The sequence below is a fragment of the Neovison vison genome, chromosome 11, assembly GCF_020171115.1.
Source record: "Neovison vison isolate M4711 chromosome 11, ASM_NN_V1, whole genome shotgun sequence".
NCBI classification, from domain to species: domain Eukaryota; kingdom Metazoa; phylum Chordata; class Mammalia; order Carnivora; family Mustelidae; genus Neogale; species Neogale vison.
In genome coordinates this window covers 134647379-134663528 of record NC_058101.1, presented here as the reverse complement: position 1 = coordinate 134663528, position 16150 = coordinate 134647379, and the positions used below count along the sequence as shown (strand labels likewise).

Below are 16150 nucleotides of genomic sequence, written 5' to 3'. Positions count from 1 at the left end.
TTCCTGATCCTCTGTCTTCCTTCCTGTTAAAGGCAAGAAAGAGTACTTCTGTAGGATCATGGTCATGAATAAAGATCATTCGTGTACAGAGCCTGACACATTGCAGGGCTCCTGATAAGTCATGGCTTTGATCTCAAGGCCTGTGGAAGATTTCCAGGTGCTCAAAGTTTGCAAAGTTTGTTGGCGGGGTCTTAAGATGGCTGCCGGGTGGCAGGCTCCTGATGGAAGAAAAGATGTGGAGTGGGCTGCTACCTCCTTCCCTAAATGAAAGTGATGTTGAGTTGAATTCTGAAGAGGAAACCCCATTAAAGAACTCTGGACTTAACTTATAGGAAGATAACGAAGATGGGCCATTACAAAAACAGAGATCTCAGATTTCCAAACTGATAGACCAAAACCTGGGGCAGAGGCAAATGTAAATGCGTACAAAGAGTGCCCTCTGGAATTCCCTTAAGTACGTGGCGTAAATTTCAAGAATTGCATAAAAAACATTCTGAACAGAAAAACCTCAACTTCGGGATTCAGAAGGAAGAAAAGAAAACGCTCCAGGAAAGGTAAATTGAAGAATGAAGCAGAGTCTCATAGTGAACAGACCTCAAGTGAAACCCAGTGGAAGGAGCTTACTCAGTATTTTGTAATCAATGATAGGTTTGAGCCCCTGTTAAAAAGAAAAAAAAAATGGACAAGTTGGATCTTGAAAAGAGCATAGACCGGGCTGTAGAAGAGTGGGAATATCAAGAAGGCTGAGGAACTCAGCAACCAGCTAGCTACTCGAGAGCTTGGTGTAAAAATTGCTAAGGCGGTTGCCTGCCACAACTTTGTAAAAGTCAAAAAGGATGCTGAAAATTCACAGGTTGCCCGAAAAAAGAAGACGCTTGCATGGGGGTTTGAAGCAAAGAAGAGAAACCAAGAGCAACATGGGATATATGTAACTTGCTACAGTTCCTTAAGACATTTCAGTCTTGACTTGGGTTTTTGCTTGAGTCTTCAACTGCTCAATTTACTGAAAGATTTTCCTGCTTATGTTAACTATGTCAGGAAACTAGTGGAAATTGGGAAAATAAGCATAAAGTTTGGGAGTTGATTATTAAATCTTTTCAGTCTTAAAAAAAAAAAAGTTTGCAACCCTAGATCCCAAAAAACTGCTGGAAAGCACAGAGATCCCACATTTGAAGAAAATGTTTTGTAAACAAGTCCCCTAATCCAGTCCAAACATTGCCAATATCGTATACATGGAGGACAAATAAGATTCCATAAGAAACTCATGGTCTGAGAGAAAAGGAAATAAAATTTGTCACAGGAACATGGTAGAATAATGCATCCTTCCGACTGCTTTGCGTCAGGACATGATCAGAAAGGAAAAGTGTAATTTCCTAAAGAGCGAAAGAAATTATTTTGGCTAAATTTGATGGGCTAGAAAAGATAAATGCTGCAGATAACAAAGAAACTAAAATTATAGCTCCAAGGAAGTAGGAGACGAACATCAGGTTTTTGTTGTGTAGGTGATTAAATCTCAGAGGAGCATGACAAGAGGACCTGAAGTGAGAAGAAAAGAAATGTTAGGTAAAATCTGTAAATGCTCAGTGTCTCTGTAGCAAATTGGTGCAGTTCTGTGTTTGTTTCTGAGGAAATAACCGTTTCAGGCCTCAGGTCCTGAGAGAATAAGTTAGAGTTGTGCTATCACATCATTGCAAAAAACTTTTGGAAATGGGGTGTGTATTTAGTCTTTTTTCTTCTTTAATTTTCCAAGTGAGCATTTGGATATTTGGATGATTGTCAGAGGTAGATTTTAATTTTTAAATTTTTACAGCTTTTTGAAAAAACGGGGATCGGGGAGGGGCATAGTGTCTTAGAGAATCCTAACATCATTGTTTACAGTTTATTATGTAGTTGAGGCTCCCATGTTGAATGACTAGAAAGAGAAATATACTGGTAATAGCTAGATTACTGGCATCAGGCAATTAACAAAGACAACAAAGATTCTTTATAAATCCATTGATGTAGATCTCCCCATCCCCACAACCAGGTTTATTGAGATGTAATTGACATATAACATTGTATCAGTTTAAGCTGTACAACCTGTTGATCTGATGCATTCATATATTACAAAATGATTATCAGCATAATGTTAGCTAAGACCTCCATCACATCACATAATTATTATTTCTTTATTGTGGTGAGAACATTTAAGATCTACTCTTTTAGCAAGTGCCGAGTATATAATACAGCATTGTTAACTATAATCACCATGCTGTATATTAGATCCCCAGAACTTATTCATCTTACAACTGAGAGTCTGTACCCTTTGACCACCATCTTCCCATTTTCCTTCACGGTGTCCCAGCCCCTGGTAACCAACCAGTCTGGTCTTGATTTCTATAAGTCTGGCTTTTTTAGATTGTACATATAAGTGAGATTGTGCAATATTTGACTTTCTCTGCCTGACTTATGCCTTCATGGTTCCTCCATTTTGTGTCAAATGGCAGGATTTCCTTCTTATTTTCCTTTTTATTCATGACTGAGTAATATTCCATTGTATATATACACCACATCTTCTTTATTCACTCATCCATTGGCAGACACTTGGGTTGTTTCCTATCTTAGCTATTGTGAATAATACTGCAATGAACTTGGGATTGCAGATATCTCTTCAAGATATTAATTTCATTTCCTTTGGTATATATCCAAAAGTCAGGTAGTTGGATTGTATGGTAGTTCTATTTTTAAAGGCTTTTTTTTTTTTTTTTTTTTTTTTTAGGAAACTACTATTTTCCATAGTGGCTGTCCCAACTTACATTTCCACCAACAGTGTCTAAGGGTTTCCTTTTCTTAATACCTTCACCAGACCTTGTTGTCTCTTATTTTTTTGATGACAGCCATTCTAATGGGTGTGAGGCAGTATCTCATTATGGTTTTGATTTGCACTTCCCTGAAAATTAGTGATGTTGAGCACATTTTCACATACCTGTTGGCCATTTGTATGGTTTCTTAAAAAAATGTCTATTTCAATTTCTCTGCCCTTTTAAAATCAAATATTTTATTCTTATTGTGTTGTATGAGTTATTTATAGATTTTGGATATTAGCCCATTATCAGATATATGATTTGTGAATATTTTCTCCCATTCCACAGGGTGCTTTGTTGATTGCCAATTTTGTTTATTGTTTCTTTGCTGTGCAGAAACTTTTTTTGTGCAGAAACTTTTTAGTTTGATATAGTCCTACTTATTTATTTTTGCCTTTGTAAGCTTTGCTTTTGGTGTCAGATCAAAAAAAAAAAAAAATCACTGCCAAAACCAATGTCAAGGAGTTTTTCCCCTCATATTTTCTTCTAGGAGTTTTATAGTTTGGATCTTTAAGTTTTTAATACATTTCAAGTTAATTTTTGTCTGTGATGTAAGATGGAAATCCAATTTCATTCTTTTGCATTTGATTTTCCAGTTTCCTCAATGGCATTTATTGAAGAGAATATCCTTTCCCCTTTGAGTATTATTGTCTCCCTTGTCAAATATTAGTTGACTGTATGTGCAAGAATTTATTTCCGGGCTCTGAAATCTGTTCCATTGTTTATGTGTTTATTTTTACACTAGTTTCATACTGTTTTTTATTACTATAGCTTTGTAGTATGGTTTGAAATCAGGAAATGTGATGCCTCCGGCTTTGTTCTTTCTCAGGCTTTGGCTATTTGGGGTCATTTGGGGTTGCATACAAACTTCAGAATTGCTTTTTCTATTTCTGTGAAAAATGCCATTAGAATTTTCATGGAGGGGTGCCTGGGTGGCTCAGTGGATTAAGCAGCTGCCTTCGCTCAGGTCATAATCTCAGGGTCCTGGGATCAAGCCAGCATCTGGCTTTCCACTCAGTGGGGAGCCTGATTCCCCTTCTCTCTGCCTGCCTCTCTGCCTCTCTCTCTGTCAAATAAATAAATAAAATCTTAAAAAAAAAAAAGAATTTTCATGGAATCATGGAATCTGATTTTTTTTTTTAAATAATGCCATCCAAAAAATAGACTTAACAGTACTACTCAAGAAGCTTTTTAATGACAATGCTTCTGCCCAGTGCTAGGATTGACTTTTAGCTTAAACTTCAACCTGAGTCCTTTCAGAAACAAAGCAAAAGACAAAACCCTCTTTCTATTGTTAATAAAGAAGAAACCACTCGTAGAAAAAGCAAAGGGAGGGAAAACTGTGGAGAGAAGAACTCAATAGGGAGGTCCTTCCTCATTTTATGTCCACCTGACAGTTCAACAGACCCCACTGAATAAGGGCTAACATTCTTTAGAAATCAGTTCCTGAGAATTTTATTATTAATGCTATTAACAACAGACAATCTGGTAATTGTAGATTTCCATGGGAAAAATGCGAGACATCCAAAATCAAATGATCAGAATGAAAAAGGAACATCCTAGATTAGTCTAGAAGAAAATCATTCATTTGGCCATATCTGACCAAAGGTTTTCACCGATTGCTAGGAATCAGATATTTAGAATACATGCTCCATGATATTATTAAACACCTAGTAGATACCAAACACAAGTGGGAGAGTCAGTGGTGAATTAAAACATAGTCAATGTTACCAAAGAGTCTAAGGAAGTAGAATTCCACATATTGTGTGTTTGTCTGTGTGTGTGTGTGTGTTTGTGTCTGTGTATGTATGCACATGTGTATTAAATATGAGCTTAACGTGTTCTAAACTAGAAATCGTTGTTATTTTGTAGAATAAACAGTCATTCTTGGTTAATCTTTTCACTGTATTTCTTAATAAGTTGCAAGACTATGCTATTGAGAAATAGCTAAAAGAGGCCCATTTACCTGGTTTTTGAGTCTGGATAGCAGTGACTCATTATGACCAGTCCACCTGTTATATCCTCTGAGGAACATGGCTCAAGCAGGCTCATTTGAAGCTGAAAGTGCTATAGATTTTGAACAAAGACACATTATTCCTTTAAAATAAGAAAAAAAATCACTGTGAATGGTTGTACAGAAAAAAGCGATGCTAAATACAATAGATAAAATAGTTATTAACTTCCTTTTAAGAGTTTTCAACAAGAATCTAAATCTTCTTTTTATGGCAGAGAATCCAATTTTTTCATAAAGTGTATCATTATCATTTGGGCATAATTCATTGGCAGGGAATGATTCTTCACACAGATACTGGCGATAATATAGCATTTACATTTTTCAGAACTTTATGTTTAAAAAATGAATAACGGGTAAGAATAGAATCCTAATGTGTCTCTACCTTCGCCGAGATACCAACCCCTCTCTGGCATGACTTCTCTGTGCCAGCTCGGGCTTAAACAGCCAGTTTGATATTTTTAAAAAACATCTCGTTGAACCTCATCTCACCTAATGCTTCAAAGGTGATTCTTTCAAGCTCAGTTCCATCTTCTTGGTGGTTTTTGGCATTTTTGGTGGAGGAAGTTTGCTTTATTTTGACATACGGTATATCCTATCCAAAGGCACAGTATGGACTTCAATCAAAAGGCCTTGACTTGTTCCTTCTAAAGCTAGTTAGTATCCTAAACCAGGCAGCTATAGTCATGCTTTTATGTCTTCTACCTGGCTTGGAGGGGAGGCAAGGGACCAGTTTGACTATTAATATATACATATATAATACGCATGAGTTCAAAAGCCTTCAGTTAGTTCTCTCTCCCCAGATTCATACAAATAAAGTCACCTGCGAGAGCAGCTTCTTTAATGGCTTTCCATAATGATTAATTGCTGAGCAACAAAGGCTTTCCCAAATCCTCTGCAAGAACATTCTTGCTGGCTTACAATTAATGCATCTCCTTTGACAAAGTCACTAGCAGGAAGAGGGGGAAGGTGCTTATTTTCAGTGGTGAACATACCTCCATTTGTCATAAGCCCAAGCTAAGCTTTTCATTTCCTTTGTCTCCAGCCCAATAACCTCTAAACAAGGGAAATCTCTCTTTAGTGATGACATGACTGAAACACAAAATGTTAGCTTTTTGAAACATTCCAACCCAACCTCCTGCCTTTCTTTTAAATACTAAGCATGAGGTCATAAATTAGAAAATGCATAGATTTTCAGTTATAATCCCATTTATTAAGGTCTGACAGAATAACTCCATCTAGTTAAATCTAGTTGCAGTGCAGTAAGATTTATTAAAGGGAACTGTAATGCATCTCGTTAAAAGAAGAGCTGGGCACATCTACTATATTGACAGTTAATGGTGATTTAGCGGAAATGTACAGAACATTTATTTTTCCTTCTGACTTTATGACATTTTTGAAAGCCTCAAAAATAATAAACTATAAAATGTAATTTTTCTCTCTAAAAGATTGTCTTGTGGGTTGGGTATTCCTCACTATCTACAATGCATTACTGTACAAATTTTGCAGGTACGCATATCTCTGTTATGGCAGAACTCTTGATAACAAGGAAACAAATTGCAACAAGTCCACATATTGAGGAGTCAGAGGTGTTCTTCAATTACTTTCTGATCTAAGCTCTTCCGTAAGAGCATGCGGTCTTGGTCCTTTGGCTCTTGTATAAGTATTAATAGAAAGATCATTTTTAAAAAAAATTTTGCCAAGAATGAAAAAAAAATCTGCTACATTGCCAATGTTGTACTGTCACATTGACCATTCATCTAGGAATGCATTTCCTAGGCAATAAGATCGTTCAATGGTGTATGCCCAAAGCATATCCAATAAATGTGAAAAAACATATTCACTGCATTTTGTAAACATGAAAAAAAATTACTGGCTTCAAAGGCTACTGTATGCCACAGTGGTCAACTGTTCTACTAGGCAAGCATCTGTGAGCAGGAAACCCAATGTTTTCTGCATCTTTACGATCTAGTCTTATTGGCATGCGGCCGTCATTCACCATATTGGTCAAATCAGTGATGGAATGATTGAAAAAGTTGATGGGAATTTTTTTTTAAACTCTAAGGTCTCTTTACATTTTTAGCTGATTTAAAAGAAAGTATCAGTAATAGGGAGAAACAGTATACTAATGTCAGTCATTGGGAAGGCAGTAATTTGCCAGTTCCTCCATGTGAATTGTCCGCCCGTGATTTATGGACACTGCCTTTGGGCTTTCCAGCTGCTTTTTTTTTTCTTCTACACAATGTATCTTTCTCCTTTACTTCCGTGCTTTAGGAGCTGGCTTTCCAATTATGGTCCACCTTTGTTATTTCCTCCTTCGTTAGCATGGTGGAGTGTTAATTGTAGTTTGATGACTTCTTTTTATTTTTATGTCTTTTGTTCATTGTCCTAAATCAAGAAGGGATCCTTGCTTCACTGGAAGGAAAATCTTCAGTAGAATAACGACAATAAATAGTTTATTTAGTTTTTTTTTTTTTTTAAGCAGAGATATAATTTGGCCTGAATAAAGATGAAATATTTCCACTAGATTTTAAAAGTTAAGGTCACAGGAATGAAGATTTAAAAAAAAAAGGTAAGTCAAGTGGGAAATACATAAGAGGAATCAATTCTTATGGGGATTAACTGATTGTCCAGGTAAATGCACTTTGCTCTTTCATTCTCTGTTTGTGGCCAGTTTACAGAATAGAGACAAGTAGGTTAAAGCAACACCCACAATTTAAATATTTTTGTAACTTCACTCGCTCATTTCACAAGCTGCAAAGATTGTTACCATTTGTTGGTGAATTACTATGTGTTAGTCTTTGTGGTGAGGACTTGACCCATATCAGCACACATTTAATCTTCACAGCAACTCTATGAATTAGACAAAATCTCCATTTTACAGATGTGAAAACGGAGATTTATAGGGCCTAAGATCATATAGCTTCTTAATGACAGAGCTGTGTGGCTCCAAAATCCATGCTTGTAAAAGAATACTCTTCCATGAATTTCATGAACACTACTCACCTGCTCTCTCACAGGACACCAACTATTTGGGGCACAGCCTTCAATTAATCGTTAAGGCTAGTTTGAATTTATATCTTGATTTTATTTTACTCATTTTTTTTTTTTAGAGATTTATTTATTTGAGAGAGAGAGAGCGAGTGAGCACAAGCAGCGGGGTTGGGGAGAGGAGACATAGATTCCTCACTGAGCTGGAAGCCCCATGTGGGACTCAATCCCATGACCCTGGGATCATGACTTGAGCTGAAGGCAAACGCTTAACCAACTGAGCCACCCAAGCACACTTTACTCATTCTATTATTATTATTTTTTAATACTGTAAGGAGAAAAAAGTTAAGATGGGTTAGGCTTACATTAATAATATCTATCCATAACACAGCTGTGACCACAAATCTTCAGAGGCTAAACACCTCTGGCAAGTCTACCATATTTCTACAGATTGCTTCCTTCTCCAAAGAGACTCTTACTCACGCTCTTCTCTTCTCTCTCTTTTTCTTTTTTTCCACCCCCTGCCATATGATATACCCTGACCCAGATGATAAAGCTGTTAAACTGAAACATGATACAGACTCATTTTCTTTTAGGAAATCTGTACAACTGGAACTCCCTCACCTCCTGTCGTGAACCCTACTGCCCTTCCTGTCCCTGGAATTTGTACTCTTCCCTTTTACAAAGGATGAAACAATCTGCCCTTGTCAAGGATCTCCTTTCCATTTGTGTCCTGTATCCAGATGACACTTGTCTTTTCCAAGACTTTCCTCCTGAGTTTATCCTTTCTCTCCTGCCTCAAAGGTTTCTTCCCTTTTACTGAATTGTCATTAGTGTACAGACATGCTTGTATCTTTCAACTTAAAAAAGAATCCTCAGGGCACCTGGGTGGCTTAGTCAGTTAAGTGTCTGCCTTCAGGTCAGGTCCTGATCCTGGAACTGAGTCCTACACCAGGCTCCCTGCTTGGTGGGGAGTCTACTACTCCCTCTGACACTCGGCCCTGCTTATGCTCACCATCTCCCTCTCCCTCTCTGTCTCTCTCACCCTCCCCAAAATAAAATCTTAAAAAAAAAATAAAAAAAAAATGAGAAAGAATCCTCTCTTTAGTCCTTATTTGCCTTCAGCTATCCCTCTCAAAACTCTGCTCACCACTAAAAAGCTTCTTGGGTTTTCTGTAATAATGGACTCTATTTTGTCACTGTTCATTCCCTCCATTCCCATCAGACCTTTCTTACCTGCAATGCATTGAGGCTTCATTTGACAGGACGACCAATGAAGTCCATTTCTCAAATCTGGTGATTGCTCTCTCTGACGCTGACCTGCCAGCAGCATTTGACATACTTGACCATTCCCTCCTTTTTGAAGCACTTTTTTCTAGCTTCCATGACATCAAATTTTCTTCATTTTCTCTTCCTTGGCAGTCACCCATTCTCTGTTTGCCTTCTCCACTAGACCTTTGAATGTTGAGCTGATTGAAGGCTTTTCCATCTGCATGCCACACGAGACGATCTCATGGCTTGTATACCCTCCAATATCTCTAGCCCACTAGTTCTCCAGAATTCACTCTCCTACTTAACATACATGTATATCTAATAAATACCTCAAACTTACATTTTTTTCTACTCTTTGTTTTTGACATGATTTTGACCTTTTTCTTTTCTCTCTCTCTCTCTCTCTTTTTTTAGATTCCATGATTAAATGATACATGCCAGTGTTTCTCTTTCTCTGTGGCTTACTTCACTTAACATAATGCCCTCTATGTTCATCTGTGAATATTACAAATGACAGGATTTCCTTCTGTTTTAAGGCTGAATAATGTTCCATTGTACACAACGGAACTACACATTGTACACAATGGAACACACTACATTTTCTTTATTCATTCTTCCATCAGCAGACATGTAGGATGTTCCCATACTGTGGCTATTGTGAGTAATGCTGCTATGAACATAGGAGCTCAGAAATCTCTAGAAGATCTTGATTTCCTTTCCTTTAGATAGTCACCTAGAAGTAGAATTGTTGGATTATTTGATAGTTTACTTCTAATTTCTTAAGGAATCTCCATGTTCTTTTCTTTTTTTTTAAAAAAGATTTTATTTATTTATTTGACAGAGAGAGAGATCACAAGTAGGCAGAGAGGCAGGCAGAGAGAGGAGGAAGCAGGCTCCCTGCGGAGCAGAGAGCCCGATGCGGGGCTCGATCCCAGGACCCTGAGATCATGACCTGAGCCGAAGGCAGAGGCTTTAACCCACTGAGCCACCCACGCGCCCCTCCATGTACTTTTCTATAGTAGATGTACCAGTTTACATTCCCACCAATAGTGTAAAAGAGTCCCCTTTTCCCTGTATCTTCACCACCATCTATTGTCACTTGTCTTTTTGATAATGGACAGACATGAGGTGATATCCCTTTGATGTTTTCTTTGGAAAAACATCCATTTAGGTCCTTTGCCCATTTTTAAATTGGGTTATTTGGGTTTTTTTTTTTTTTTGCTATTGAGTTGTATGAGTTTTTTTTTTTTTTTAATACTAACTCTTATCAGATATGTGGTTTATAAATATTTTCTTCTATTACTAGGTTGTTTTTTTTACTTTGTTGATGACTTCCCTTTCTGTGAAGAAGCTTTCTAGTTTGATGAAGTCCTACTTGTTTATTTTTGTTTTTGCTGAGTTTGTTTTGGTGTGAAATCCAAAAAAACACATCACCAAGACTGATGTCAAGGAGCTTACTGCCTATGTTTTCTTCTCGGAGTTTTACAGTTTCAGGTCTTACATTCAAGTCTTTACTCCATTTTTAGTTGATTTTTGTGTATGGTGTAAGATAGTGGCTCTTTCATTCTTTTGTGGTTGTCCAGTTTCTATGTTGAAGAGATTGGATGTTCTTGGTTCCTTTGTCAGAAATTAACTGACCATAAAGACATGGGTTTATTTCTGGGCTCTTTTTTCTGTTCTACTGACATTTTTATGCCATTTCCACATTGTTTTGATTATGATAATATTGTTGGTAATATTGGTAATATTGTTTGAAATCAGGAAGTGTACTGCTTCTAGTTTTGTTTTTTCTCAGAATTGCTTTGGCTATTCAGGGTCTTTTGTGGTTCCATATACATTTTAGGATGTTTTTCTATTTCTGTGAAAAATGCCATTGAAGTTTTTATAGGGATTGCATTGGATCTTTAGATCATTTAATGTAGTATGGAGATTTTTAACAGTATTAATTTCTCATCTATGAGCATAGAATATCTTTCCATTTATTTGTGTCTTCAAAAATACAGAATGGCTGATGGATTAAAAAAAAAAGACCCAACTATCTGTTGCTTATAAGGGCTCAACCCAGCTTTAAGGACACACAGATGGAAAGTGTAGAGATTAAAAAAAAATTCCATGCAAATGGAAACCAAAAGAAAAACAGGGGTAGCTATACTTATATCAGAAAAAAAAAATAGATTTTAAGCCAAAGGCTGTAACAAGAGACAAAGATGGTCTTTATACAATGATAAAAGGGTTAATTCATCAGAAGGACATAACAGTTGTAAATGTTTCTGCACCAAACATAGAGTACCTAAATATATAAAACAAATATTAATAGATCTGAAGGGGGAAATAGATAGCAATATAATAGTAGGGGACTTCAATACACCACTTTCAACAATGGATAGATCATCCAGACAGAAAATCAATAAGGAAACATTGGCCTTAAACTACATGTTAGATCAGATGGACTTAACAGATATTTACGGAACATTCCATCCAACAGCAACAAAATACAAATTCTTCTTAAGGAACCTCACCTAGAATAAATTATGTTAGGTAACAAAATAAGTCTATGTAAATTTAAGAAGTCTGAAATCATATCAAGCATCTTTTCCAACCATAATGGCATGAAACTAGAAATCAATTACAAGAAAACGAGAATTCGCAAATATGTGGTGATTAAACAAATCCTCCTGAAAAATCAATGGATAAAAGAAGGAATCAAAAGAGAAATAAAAATACATCTTGATGCAAATGAAAATGGAAATACAATATACCATGGTTTACGGAATGCAGTAAGATCAGGTCTAACAGGAAATTTTATAGTGATAAATGCCTACATTAAGGAAATGGAAAGATCACAAATAAACAAGCTAACTTCATACCTCAAAAAACTAGAAGAAGAACAAACTAAGCCCAAAGTAACTAGAAAGAAGGAAATAACAAAGGTCAGAAGGGAAATATATGAAACAGAGACTAAAAAGATAATAGGAAAGATAAAAAAAACTCAGCTTTTTAAAAAAAAATTTGCCATTTTTTAAGAAAGATTTTATTTATTTAAGAGAGCTCACACATATGTATGTGGGGTGATGGGCAGAGGGGAGGAGAGAAAGAGAGAATCTGGAGCAGACTCCACACTGAGTATAGAACCCAGATTGGGGCTTGATCTCAGAACCCAGGGATCATGACCTAAACTGAAATCAAAAGTTGAATGTTCAACCAACTGAGCCATCAGGTTCCCCTTGTTTTTTTGTTTTTGTTTATACATATATAGAGAGAGCACACTTAAGTGTGGGTGGGGTGTGGGATGGGTGTTGGGATGGAGGGTGGGGGTGGCAAGGGAGAAAGAGAATCTTAAGTGGGCTCCACTCTCAGCACAGAGCCAACTTGGAATTCAGTCTCATGACCCTGAGATCATGGCCCGAGCTGAAATCAAGAGTCAGACACTTAACTGACTGAGCTGCCCATGTGCCCCAAGGGCTGGGTTTTTGAACAAGAGAAACTATTAGCTAGAATTATCAAGAAAAAAAAGAGGACTCAAATAAACAAAATTATAAAAATTATAAATGAAAGAGGAGACATTACAACTGATACCACAGAAATCAGAAGAGACTACTGTGAACAGTTATATGCTAACAAATTGGATAAATTCCTAGAAACATACAACCTACCAAGACTTAATTGTATAGAAACAGAAAATCTGAACAGATTAATTTTTAGTAAGGAAATCAGATCAGTAATCATAAACCTCCCACAAAGAAAACCCCAGGACCTGAAATCTGCACTGGTGAATTCTATCAAATATTTAAAGGAGAATTAATACCTATCCTTCTCAAACTCTTCCAAAAACTAGAAGAGGAAGAAATACTCTCAAACTAATTTTATTATACCTGACCTGATACCAAAACAAGGCAAAGACATTACAAGAAAAAACAACAGGCCAACATCCCTGATAAACAAAGATGCAAAAATCCTTAATGTATTATTGGCAAACTGAATTCAACAAATATCTTAAAAGGATCATTCACCACAATTAAGTGGTATTTGTTCCAGGGATGCAAGGATGTTGCAATATCTGCAAATTGTGATACATGACAATTAACAAAATAAAGGTAAAAAATCACATGAATCTCGATAGACCCAGAAATAGAATTTGACAAAATTCAGTATGCTTTTGTGATAAAAGCTCTCAACAAACTGTGTACAGAAAGAGTGTACGTCAACATAATAAAGGCCATATATGACAAACCTATAGCTGAAACCATTCTCAGTGGTGAAATGCCGAAAACTTTTCCTCGAAGATCAGATCTCCATATCCAATATATCCATCAGAACAGTTCTTGGTTCTATCTCCAAACTATATTCTTTCCAATATTCTCAATCATGATCATTATCACTTTAGACCAAGATACTACTGTTGTGACTCCCTCAATATTGCAGGACCTCATTGGTCTGGTCCTGTATTTCTGTAGTCTTATCTTCTCTACAAATGACTTCTTGCATTTACGCATTTAAATAATTTCCCAGAACAAAGGAATTCTTCCTTTAAGTCACAGGAACAGATGTTCCTCTTAGAAATAAACACTACTTTTCATTCCATGAGAGATTCAGGTATGGATTTCTTTGTAGAAGCCTCATGATTAGTACAGTTATTTTATAAATTGCCATCAAGATCAAGCCATCAAAGAGCACAGGGAACAAGTGTCTTCATTTTTTTTTTTATTCTTGGGGAAATAGACATAGGTTTCAAATCCTTTATATGCAAATGAGATTGTTATTACGATTTCTTTGCTGTGCAAAATTGAGAAGCAAGCTTATGTTAGCAGGTTCCTGTTTAAAGGCCAAGAACACAGTCCACTGACTATAATGAATCTTTGTGCATTACCATGATTGTCAATAAACAAAAGGCAAGCCACCATTTCTGTGATTGTAATGTTCTCCTATTTCATTTGGTTCTTACAAAAACAACAGGTGAATCGATTTCTCTATTTTTGCTGTCTGACCACGTTTGTAAACAATTAGAACCAGACTCATTTTTATTATTTATAAATAGCAATTTTATTAATAATTCATTATTTTAGGTTATGGATGAGAAAAGCCATGTGGCTTAGAGAATAAACAAGAGGGGAAATTAAGGGTATGCATTCTACCTGATGTGTGTCTTCATTAGTTAATGTTCTGTTTTGCTTCCTGAAATGTCTTCTGATAGATGTCAAATCAATAACACTTAAAACATAAGAAAGCCCAAAGACTAAATAAACACTTCAGAGAAAAAAAAGATTCATATGAGACAACTGGGTTCCAAGCATATTAAGCAGAAGTGATAGTTGTTAATTTGGTTTTAGTATGGAACTTAGGTTAACAGGGATTCTGAAGATGACCATTGGTAACATCCTCACTGGAGTTTGTAGAGTTGAGACCTAAGATGTCTTCTTCCTCCTCTTCTTCTTCCTCCTTCTTCTCCTTCTCCTTTCCCTTCTCCATTTCCATCTCCATCTCCATCTTTTCCTTCTCCTCCTCTTTCTCCTTCTTCCTCTTCCTCTTATTCATCTCCTCCTCCTCCTCTTCTTCTTCTTCTTCTTCCTCTTCTTCTTCAGAAGTCTTCTAATTATTGTCCCTCTGCCAGTGCACATGCATATGACAGATATGACTGTGTATTCTGGGGTCCATCACTCCTTCTGTTTCTCAGTTCTTGGATTCATCCTCTTGTTTGGCCTCCTCATCCTCCCCAGATCTTGGACATTACTAACTTAGTGACTCCCACTTTACTACTGTATTTACTCCTCTGTGTACTCAGTTGAAAGCACTGGAGGAAGAGAAGTTGAGAGGAAGAAAGTGTTAACACTGTGAAGTTTCATTTGACTGCATCTCTACGTGTAATGAAAAGCACTTGTGATGTGATTTGCTGAAACTGAATTGTGGTTACAATTCCCTAGCAATATGTCTATTAAGTGAGGAAGACCTATGTTGCTGTTTCTTGGCAAACCAGCTAACTGGAAAGCAATTTTATCAAGTAGGGTGTAGCACTTGTACTAACAGAAGAGGTGTTTTGCAAGTCTGATCATAATGACAGGTATTTAATATATTAAAGGATACATACAATATTTATGGTTATTTTTGAATTACTTTTATAAATTATTTACTATATTGACCTCACTAAAAATTCATTACGAGCTTCTTGGTGAGGATGGCATTTTTTTATACACACTTTTGGGCTACTCCTCACTGTTAAAATATAAGCTAGTTATGTTGTAAGTTATTTTTAAAAAGCGTCGTGGCTATTTTGGTTTCAAACTCCTCCAGTGCTGACTAGGAGGATCTTGGTTGTTTTTAACTTTTTTTTTTTTAAAAGAGATATATAATAATTCATTTTATTAGTGGTTAGTGTAAAATTTTTCTTGCCTTTCAGGACTGGAGAAAAGCCCTGAGGGCTAGAGCAAGGCATTCATAAGGCATGGTGAGACGTGTGTGTGTGTGTGTGTGTGTGTGTGTGTGTGTTGTTGTTGTTGTTGTTAAATTTGCATTTAAGCAGCCAGTACACAGGGAAACAAAAATTTAAGTGTTTTTCTTGAACTCTTATGTTACAGAAAAATGAGCATGGAAGTTTTCTCTGTTCCAGGTAGTAGGTGAGGGGTGGTGCCTGAGAAAAATTATTTGGCTTACATCATATTTGGGGCAAAACCTTTGAGAAAATAATGTATGGAGACACTTGAACCTCTCCTTTATGCTTTATGCCCCCAAAACTCTTATAATAACCATCTTGCATTCCTTTTCTTTAAACTAACTCTTTTCTCTCTGATCGTTGAGAATATTTTTGCTACTTACCTGTTTGGTTCTGTTAACTATTTTACTTCTTTGGTTAAAAAAAAATTCTCTTTGCTATTATTCAAGCAAGTCATTTACAGAGATGATACTGTCTCTTATTATAACCAGTGATTGGTCTGTGAGAGAGTACATGAAATTACAAAGGCACTTGATGTATGTATTTCCCCTCCCCTATAGGGGTGTGTGTGTGTGTGTGTGTGTCTGTCTATGTGTCTGTGTATGTCTG

General features: G+C 36.4%; 1 pseudogene; it reads left to right on the top strand.

Moving 5' to 3' along the window:
* The first annotated feature begins 233 nt into the window (after positions 1-233).
* LOC122919064 lies at positions 234-932 on the top strand (annotated as a pseudogene).
* The last annotated feature ends 15218 nt before the right edge of the window (positions 933-16150 follow it).